General features: G+C 37.6%; 1 long non-coding RNA gene across 1 annotated transcript; it reads right to left on the bottom strand.

Moving 5' to 3' along the window:
• Positions 1-4213: 4213 nt before the first annotated feature.
• LOC139827187 (uncharacterized) lies at positions 4214-8403 on the bottom strand. Its single transcript, XR_011737491.1, has 2 exons — positions 6528-8403; positions 4214-4724 (listed from the first exon to the last, which is right to left on the bottom strand). It is a non-coding gene; the product is annotated as an uncharacterized lncRNA (long non-coding RNA).
• Positions 8404-10846: the final 2443 nt, after the last annotated feature.

Genomic DNA, 10846 nt, shown 5'->3' with positions numbered 1-10846 from the left:
CAAGAGGAAATGGCCTCAAATTGCACCAGGGAAGGTTCAGATTGGATATTAGGAAACATTTATTCACAGGAAGGGTTGTCAGGCATTGGAACAGGTGGAGTCACCATCCCTGGAGGTGTTTAAAAGACACATAGATGAGGCTCTTAGGGCCATGGTTTAGTGCTAGAGTTAGGTTATGGTTGGACTCCATGATCTCAAGGGTCTCTTCCAATTAAAATTATTCTATGATTCCAGTACTGACACTGAGTTTTTAATTCCATGTAGTTGAATAACATATTTAAATATTAAAGTAATTGAAATGGAAAATGACATATATTATTGGGGGGCAAAACTTGTAAAAGATTTTCTCTTCACTTACTGGGTTTATATTTTTAGCCCTGAGCATATAACATCTCTATACCTTTGAGAAGCTGTTGAAAACAATTGGTTCAGAAGGGACAACACAGAAGATGACAGCATGCAATGTTATCTCTGGAGTAACAGGACAGACTTATTAAAGGCTTACTATTCCCTTGAATATAAGGACTTGTGGGTAACCCAGGAAAAGCTCATACATTTGCTATGCCTGCCAAGCATCTGAACACAGCAATAAACTCACAGAAACGCCTGAGAAGGCCACCAGCCCTCCAAAATTCTCATCTGAGAAACAGTGTGGGGAAGCTTCCTTTGACACCGGTATGGAAACCATGGAGGAGCATACAGGGAAGTGTTCACAACACAACGAGATTCACTGTTACTTCCATATTCTCTCTTTCTGGACAGCAATGACAGTGAAACACTTCAGTGAGCAATATTGCTAGCATACATTTGATGTTTTTGTGTCACCCCTGCTCATTACATATGATAACATCCAACAGAAAAATACGTAAAATGTATTTTATTTAGTTATTTTAATATTAATGGTCACAGATGGGGGTGTTTCTTAAAAGCTCAAACTCTTACCATTTTCTCACTGAAAATTCTCTGTTAAAAATAAAATTAAAAATAAAATGTAAAGTGTTATTAATTGGTAAAGGCCAGCTTTTAGCCCTGAGCTATAATTATTAATGAAAAAAAATGGATCAAACTGTAGAGGAAAAATCATTTCAGCTAGGAGTTTTACATAGATAAAAGACACACCCCTCTAATGCTGTATTGGTTTGTGACAACTATGATCCCTCTAACACATGCCACAAAGCTCCTTCCCATTGTAGCTTATTCAATCGATTACTGTGAAGTACTACAACAAATTTAGCCAAAGTATACCTAGATCACAGATGGGTGCAAGTCTCGTTCACTTTCATCCTATGGTTTGGAGAACTGCACATATATTCATTTGCAAGGGAGTTAAAAATTGAAATGATGTAACAAACTACAAAAGAAGAATCAGTGGAGATTCTTTTGTCTCTATAGTTTTACCAAAGCTGATAAGACAATATAACTATAACTAGATCCAATGAATAATATTATCCATTGAAAATAAACTATGTACAGCGTGAAGGTTGAATTTTTTAAAAGCAAATTTTTCAGCTCTTCTTATGAAAAGGCTAAAATATACATAGCCAGTGGCAAAAGTGTTAGGCAGTATGTGTTCTTGTTTAACTGAGGCTGGATTACTTATTAAAAGTCTTCTGAAGGAGCTTATTTGTACAGAAGCTCAAGATTTGGTCTGAAAAGCCTGCTTCATGGGTTAATATATTCACCTATAAATAAAAGCAGTGACAGCTCTCCTGTCAGTACATGCTGATGGACGGTTCCTTTTTCCACCATTACAGCCTTGTGAATGTGGGAAAATTAATTTAAGTGGTAGTTAATTTCTAATGAATTCCATTCAAGCGGTTAATATGGTCCCTTGATGTTATGGTAACCTTCATGGATCATTGCATTATGTAAATAAATTCTACTTTATGCTGGTTTATTAAAAAAAGGAAGATTGGTGAGTCCAGTCAAACCTTCAAACATACAAACATGCATAAAATTTCTCAAGAAATCACTGAAAATAGTCTGTTTAAGAGAAGTGTACTTGATATCCTACAAAGTATACCATTCATCTTTATAAGACATCTAATTTTTATATAATTTTGGGAGGATCATTTATTATTCGGAGCTGAGAATAAGACGACTTTCGGAAAGAAAACCTCTTCACTCAAAATTGTATAAGAAAAGGAGCTTGTGTGTCCTTGAGGGATGTTCCAAGCCCTTAGATCAGCTGCTCTGCACAGGCATGAATCACTGGACAGGTGTCACACATCCCAGCTCCTTCCTTATCCCCTCTTCTGGGGAGAGGCCTCTGACAGGGTGTGCTCTGCAGAGAGCATATACATGGTGTCTTACTCCCCGAGCCACTCAGCTTCTTCCCACTTATTTCAGTGGGGTTTAGATCAGGCCTGTGCCATTTTACTGAAATTCTAAAACATTTTTTTTTTAAACAGCGTGCAATAGTTCAAATATTAATGTATTTCAGTATCCAAATTCATGTACATGTACCTTTTGATAGGTAATAAAGAATTATTTTTACTGTGGCATACATACTATCTGAAGGATATAAAACCCTTGTGTAAGCACAGAGACTTCTATGGTGTATGTGCTGGGTGGCTAAGAAACACCTGGAGTTTTTGACATCCCTGGTAGTACGTGTTGACACTAAACTTCTCTCATGAGAAACTGAGTACCGGTTGGCTAGCATTTTAAAGGCATGTTGTTTTCCCTTGTGAAAACATGACCTTTCTATATGTTTAAACTTAAAGGGGAGGAAAAGACAGCAAAATAGCCTTTGTTATTGTTTGTTGTTTCAAACAAAAAGAAAAACCCAACACACATAAGCTGTTGTTCAGTCTTTTGGTAGCCTTATGCTATCAAACCACTTGATGACAGACAACAATTAATGTGTATCTGGGCATAAATACATTACAGCTGCTGGTCCAGATAACTTATGTTTTTGGCTTGTTGATTTCATATATTTTTAAAAATACTGAAGTACCAGCAGTTGAAAGTAAATACCACAAGCTTATAAGTTGAATTATGCAGTGTAAAAGGGTAATGGAAAAAAAAGTAATGACATGAACAGAAAGGAGGATAAAATGAAACATGATATAGCATGTGTACATCATGTCAAACAAAAGTATCTTTCTTTGACTTTCTCTGAAAGAGGAAAATGCAGTTGATCTAATCTACTAGGCCTTCAGGAAAACACGATAGTTCATTTATGCAGTTAGCTGAAACAGAGAATAGGAGGATTACCTAGTGAATTTTAAGGCTGGTAAGGAAGTGACTAGAAGCAAGGTGTTAGATGGGTGTGCCAAAAAACCAAACATATCCTGGGAAGCTAGTTGTGTGCCCTTCTGACCTAGCACAAAAAGTGGGACATTCAATCAAATGTGCAGGCAAGGTAGCAATATAGAAAACCAATATGGGGAAAAGCAGAAATATTGTAGAGGAGGAATAAAATCACCTACAAACTGAAGGCACATAGGCTGCTGGCTACTTGTAGGATGAAAACCTGTGCATACTGCTATCTCAGGTAAAGATGTTGAGGCACCAGTGTAAGCTGGCCCATGAGTTGTTCAAAGGCAATCCTAAAATATCTAGGGTAAGGTGTGTTTCCAAGAAACACAGAGGTAGATATTCATCTGTCCTATTGGCAAAGCCAGAAATATTTGGGAGGACAGAATGACATAAAATATTTCAGGAAAGATTAACTCAGAAGGTGTAGGATGTAGCCAAGAGTGTCTAAGAATGTAAGAGAGGAAATGCTTGTGGGCAGAGGCAATATCTTTTATTAGACAACTGAGACAGCTGGAAAAAAAGCTGGTAAGCTTTGGGCATACATGAGAATGACCTGTATATCCAAAAGCCTATTTCCTATTTTTTTCTGTGTCACTGATCTAATAAAATATATTACCTGTTCTTACAAACCTTATCTCACAAATTCAAAAGTTACACAAAAGGGCTATTAGGGTGATGAGAGGAGTGGAAAGTCTGCTTCATGAGAAAAGACTACAATGACTTGTTTAGCTTTGGAAAACAAAGATTGAGAAAGGACATGATAGCTGCCTAGAAATAAATATAAAGCAGTCAAATTCCCCAGGAACAGAAGTGCTATTTAACATAAAAGATAATGTTAGCATAATATAAACAAGTCCTGGAGAAATGTAAAGATGGAATTAGAAGATTAGGAAGGGGAGCAAAGTTCTAGACTATCTTTCAAAGCATGATGTTAGCAAAAGACACTTAATTTTCAATGCAGAATTTAATGAATTTATTTAAAGAATCATATTAAGTACTTGCCAGAATAGCAATAAGTTGGAGTTTATATATATATGTATATATATATGTGTGTATATATATATATATATTCATTTCTGTTATGACTTTTCTTGTTATCATCATTCTCCCAACAAACAGGCCTAGAGCTGATTGTGATGGGCAGCATCTTTTAAAGTGCCCGTGGACACTACAACTATGTAATGCTTAAGGAGACTCAAAATGCTGAATGTGCAGAAGGGCCTGGTATGAACTTCTGTGAGACATCAAGGCCGGCTGGCATTTTACCAGAGCATGGGCTGTATATAAGAATAAGCAAGTACAGTGTAGACATGAAAATGTTTCTGGGTTTTGTCTGAGGAAAGCAAGCATCTTGAAAGTTGTCCATCATGCATGCAGGGCAGATGATCAAGTGAACAATATGCTGGGGCAAGATCAGAGCAATTCCAACTGACTCATGAAATGTCTTATGTTTCAAAACTCTGAAAAAAAACAGTAATATATGAATTAACAACTGCTTGAGTAACAGATGTCAAAACATAACTGTAAATGGGAAACATAATGAAATTTGAATGTCTTTCACTGTGGTTTCAAGGGTATTAGGACAAGTGATAGATACCCTGTGTTTTTATTAGTGATTCAGGAGTGATACAGATCAAACACTGATAAACTTCAGGGCAATAAAAATCAGCAAAGTAGTAATAATGATAATGAAGTCATGTGGAAAATTTTATGCTGTTCAACATACTGAACCTACTAAAAATTTGTGTTTTTTATATTCAAATGCAAAGTTGTACATCTATCAATCAGGCATTGCAGCTACACTTGCAGAAGAAAGGGCTATGAACTGTTAAGCAGTGTAAAGCCTCTACTGGTCATAGAAAACTGACAATAAACATGAACTCTTTACAGAAAGCTGTAGCAATAATGTGATCTTCAGATGAAGGAAGCAGAAAACTGGTGAGTGCATAATTCAGGAGCATTTTAACCTGTCTTCAGTATTACTAAGGTGGATTCTGCATACAGTTCCTGTCCCTGTGCTTTAGGAAAGAAATGGTGGGAGGGTACAGAAAACAGAAATATCCAAAAGCTAGAAAAAATATTTTATAAAGAGAAATTTGAGATGATTAATCCTGATTACCTTATCAAAATACTAAAGACTGACTTGAATTCAGTGACTCTGTACCTTCTGAAAAAAAAATACAGGATTCTAACAATGAAAGGCAACACAAAAATCAGTAACGAGCTCATATTTTTAACAGTGAAGTGACAGTGTTTTGTAAGAGACTCTTAGATGCGTGACTGGCTGCTCACCTATCCACTGTATGGTTTCTAGCCACAGCTCTGTGTTTTAGGATTCATGCTTTTACCTCTGGTAGGACAGATTTCTTCAGCTTTCAACCCAAGACTTGCCTTGCCACTTCATATTTACTTTATTGTCATCACTTATTATACATACATCCAAAAAGTTCCCTTTTTGTGACTATGCAATTGGTCATCAGGATGAATGACCAGACAACTTTCTTAGAACCAGTGTGCTATTTAATAGCAGAATGAGCATTCAAAGCAAAGCCAAAGTACTTGGCACACCATCTACATGCAATGGTTCTTACCAAAGCCTTAACTTCCTACTAAAGGGACCTATTTTAGATATCTCAGTCACTGCTTTTATGAAGAGTAGCTTCCTAGGCTATCCTTTGTAGTGATGACTTCCTTTTTAAATCATATAGACTCTGAGACTGCTTCTTCCCAGCCTTTTGCTCATTTAGGCACCGTTTGTTACCAATCTTCAATCACGTACAACAGAAAGGCTTATATAATATTATCTCCTGGTTATATTATTCCTTTGCTTACTTTCAACAAGTAAATGGAATCAATGTATTTTTTGATCAAACAGCTTCAGAAAGTTCACTTCTTGTTTTTCATTTTTGCACAATGTGTCATGTTAAAAAAGGTGTCTTCTTGAAAAATACTGATCTCCTTCAACACTATATTCACATTTACAGATAATGGTTTTCAAAGTCTGATGCACAAGCTTCTAGGTGAAATGGTGAATTTTCCATTTCTGGAGGCAGGTGGAATAACTCCAGCAAGTGACAGCTTCATCTTGGGTGCCAATATTCTCCTCATACCCACTTTCATCATTTTTAGATCGGGTTCAATGTCTTCACTGTGATGAAGCTCTTATAAAGATTGCTGCCTCTACTACGAGTGGGATACGGAGCAATAACAAAACTGCTGCAGTTTATCTCCCAGAGGTATAGAAGCAAAACACCACCACTTACCTAAATAAACTGGGCTGTAAACTGTGACAGGTCAATAGCAGCTTCGTGGGCAGCTCAGCTATTCCTACAGGGAGAAAAATCCAGTCTTGGAGAGCAGAGGAGAGCGGAGAGATGGGGCCACGACCCCCTAAAGGTGTGGTAAATTAAAACAGTCCTGGGTAATATGAAAGAACCCAGCCCCTTGTCAGCCTCTAGGACTAACATGTTCAGCCTTGCCTCCTCCCCAGCTGAAAATACTGGTACAGATTTCAAACTCCAAATTAATAATCTGATGAGCTGCAATGGAATGAATCCAAGTATTTAAATGGATAATCAGCCTTATTAAACTGAATGGGACTACTGTACCCTTAATTTGCATTTTAAAAGTTATTTGATAGTTTTCATCAGTGTATATCAAGGTACATCTACCCTTGTTGATTCAGAATTTTAGAACATGGTGACATTGCCAGATATACGTAAACCAGCTTTAGAATGAAACCTCTCCAATACTGGGCACATGGAGCTCACTGAAACCGCATGAGGACCTTGGCATTACAGAGAAGATATTTTGAACAGTGCCTGCAATAGCATGTTGGGGCCATTTGAACTGTTAAGTAAGAAAAAGCACCCTGCTTCTCACTTTCTTTTTCTTTGTTTAAGAGTATTTATGGTTTAGTTTTACTTTTCTTGTAAAGTAATACTTCCGACTTTTAATTTTTAATTAGCTTCTATTATTTAACTCTAATTTTATTTTTAATTAACTTTTAATTTGCCTAGTCATTGACTCATAGATATCATGGAACAGCTAAGTCATCTACTTCATCTCTACAAATGAAGGAAAGTTTCCAATTGCTAATACTTCGCAAAAGCCTTAGCAATTGCTTTTAAGGTGTTTGTTTGGGGTATTTTTGCTGGTGTTTGCTTGGTTTTGGTTTTGTGTTTGTTTTGTTTGTTTGGGCTTTTTTTCTGCTTATGTACATGATATGATAAAATAATTGGGAAAGCAACATGCTGTCTACTGAATCGAAAAATAGCTAGTATTTTAACTGAGTCTTGGGAAACTGACTTTGGTGGTGTCAGAATACGGAAAAGTCACCTGTCAGTCAGCTAACCTCAGGGTATACCACCTCAATCTGAGCACACACAGCTTTCCCAGCAATAGTTCCCAAAGCCTCTCCCTCACCTGTCATTACTGAAGAGCTATTGTCCCGCATTCAGCAACCAATACAATAATTCCCATACACACAACCACAGACAAAGCCAGGCAGTCATTAATATACATAAGCTGTAAGATTTATCCTCCAATTGACCTAAATACATCTCTACCTGTTGTGTATCAGGAATGTGACAGCCTCATTCCCTAGAACAGCTCTGAGGAGTTAAGCAAGTTGAGTCACTCACAACTGCAAATGATTTTCGTAACTGTGCAATGGAGACAGTCACAGGAGCCAGCAGTTGTCACATTCCTAGTGAATTGTGGAAGTTTAGAGAATAAAAAAATTCTGGAAGGGGTAACCTAGACATAAAATCAGAAGCTGAAAAGGTAAGTGGAGCCTGAGTATTTTTTTCAGTTTTTAGTGTAAGGATTCTTCTTTCTATGTTATTTGGTCCTATTTTCACACCAAATCATTTTACATTCTAGTTACAATCTCCTTATCATGCTCCTCCCTTTTGTCTTGTGCCCACACAACATCTGTGGATGGGGAGGAAATAAAGAAAACACATACAATTACAGAACTAATATACACGGGCATTTTTAGTATTCCAGGACTGAATTTTTGGCCTGTCTAGCTTAAGTAGCAGTTGCGCACCCCAACCTTTGAAAAAAAAAAAAAAAAACTGTTTAAGTAGCACAACATTCATAAAGTCTGTAATGGAGGACATGAATCCTTCGCCAATTACACTATGGGCTGACATTATTTCAGCTTATTTTGTCAGAGTTGTAAATAAGCCTAAAATAAACACACACTACCACCAGCTCTAGTCACCTTCCTCACGTCATCCAAATTACAGAAAGTTATTGAATCTGACCTTTTTCAGAACACCTCTGTAACAGTTTGTGGACATCAACTAAAAAAAGGTACTTGGAAATGAAAGATTCAGTACTCCTGCCTAATGGAGAAACTGAGACAAAGGCAATATTTTTCAAGATTATACAGTGGGTCGGTGGCAGACTACAGTTACAATCCAGGGCCTTCTAGTTTCTAATCACAGAATCACAGAATGTTAGGGATTGGAAGGGGCCTCGAAAAATCATCTAGTTCAATCCCCTCACCGAAGGAGGAACACCTGGATGAGGTTCCTTCCAAAATCTATTAACACTACCAAATATGCTGTTCCAGTGATGGCCATGAATATTATTTTGAATGCTGCACCCACCCCAGGTATCACAAACTGACCGTTCAGATGACAATACGTGAATAATTTACAGATATATTAAACACCAATTCAAATTACTTCCCACGGCTTTAACTGTGAAACATTTTTTACTAATTATAAGCTGTTGAAATAGGTTGCTGAGTCAGCACTGTACAAAAACTTAAGACTTAGCCTAAAGAGGGAGATGAAAACATAGTAACTTGTGTCCCCATCTCTGCTGTACAGTAATCCTATCCTTAAATTTCACTCCCTGTTGCTGAAGTGCAGACCATCTTTAACCAGACACCAGCCTGGCATGAGTAAATCTGTCCCCAAGTCCCATACACTACTGCATTCAACAAGTCAGGCTAGGGATCAACTGCTGCTTCTAGCTCTGCCAAGTGGTACTGGCAGGTCTCTCTCTTCACCATTTGATGTTGCTCTTGGCAACTGAGCCCTGGTTTGAACACACCCCCATTGACCCACCAGCACGATTTGTCTTGTACCAGAGAGCTGCCTTTTTGTTCTGAGGGCTTGGATGAACTGTCTGGGAGGCAATAAGACCAACTGCCAATAATCTTTCCTAAAAAAAACCCCTTGCAGACCTTCACTTCATCTGATGGCCAACTCATTCAATCTACAGCTCAGTCCTTGCACAGTCCTCCAGAAAAGGAGGTGGGACTGGAAATCACTGTATTTTCTATACATACATACATGGTTTACCTTAAAGGTATACCTAATAGCTACACTGACAAGGTATCACAGGGGTTTACAGCATACAGGCCTTTTCTTCTGCTGGAACAAAATACACAGTGCACACCTAAAAAGGTATACCACTAACTCTAATCAAGGAATTAGATCTTTTAAAATTTCCAGTTGCTTAGACTACTTATTTGGCAAAGCATGTTAGAAGTGTAAAACTTTTCCAAATTTATCTGCTTAAATTTTATTCACATGCACAAGGTACAGGTATTCAGAAAGTAGTTCTTATTCCCGAGTACCTGAATTTCAACCAAACCTTTTGAAGTACAGCAAGTTTTCCACTACTTCAAGGTTCTTTGGTTTTGAGATGGCTTTTGTTTTCAGTCGGTCTCTCTATAGTTTGATGAAGCTAGCTATTTCTCTCCCCCTTTATTGCCATGAACTTGTTTGATGCCCCTTAAGATGGATGCATACAGTAACTAACCTGCCCCTCTCACTCATGAAAAGACAAACTGCCCAGCAGATAGGAACCAGTCAATAACTATTGCCCCTGGGTTGCTTAGCTACAGCTTTCCAGGCTTAGCTTCTCATTGTCCACCAAGCACCTAGTAAAAAAAAAAAAAAAAAAAAAGAAGATCTCATTATAGAAGTAACTGCAATTTTAAAGTTGTAGGATTGTAACTGGGCAGAAAAGTTCTTCAAGTTACCATACTAACCAATGTTACAGCAACCTTGAACACAGTGCTCAACAATTTCACCTCTTCAAAGGTGGGGATGCTCTCTCACAGTACTCTGGTAAACTTGCGGCTGTAACTTGATAGCTGTCCAGAAGTTTAGTTTGGTGCCTTGTGTGGAGAACTTGTGGTCCACAGGAAAGTAGAACACTCCTGCCTCAAGCATAACCATATTCAAAAGCATGAAGAATGCCTTTGAGGATTGTAGCAATTTCGGCTGTCTAATGGTTAGCCACAGATACCATTCATTAGAGTTAGCATTCAACAGTATGCTTGGCTATGTGACCTCTGAGGCATCACTGTTTCCAGTCATTCTCCTCATACCTCTACTAGAAGAGAGTTGTTCCAAGCCGAAACAAGAAAAGTCATACTAAATAAAAATTAAAAAAAAAAAAAAAAAGAGAATAATCCTAAAGCCTCATTGACTGATGTGAGTGAGCCTAAAGCTTTGCAGAAGCTAAAGGCAAATTAGCTAGAATCTGAAATTACTGTTTTATCTTCTTTGCTACACAAAATGGTTTGCACACTCCACCCAAAAGACAGTGA

Source organism: Patagioenas fasciata, chromosome 2 (assembly GCF_037038585.1).
Source record: "Patagioenas fasciata isolate bPatFas1 chromosome 2, bPatFas1.hap1, whole genome shotgun sequence".
In the NCBI taxonomy this organism is placed as follows: domain Eukaryota; kingdom Metazoa; phylum Chordata; class Aves; order Columbiformes; family Columbidae; genus Patagioenas; species Patagioenas fasciata.
Note: the sequence above shows the minus strand (reverse complement) of the source record. Positions and strands in the feature narration are given on the sequence as shown.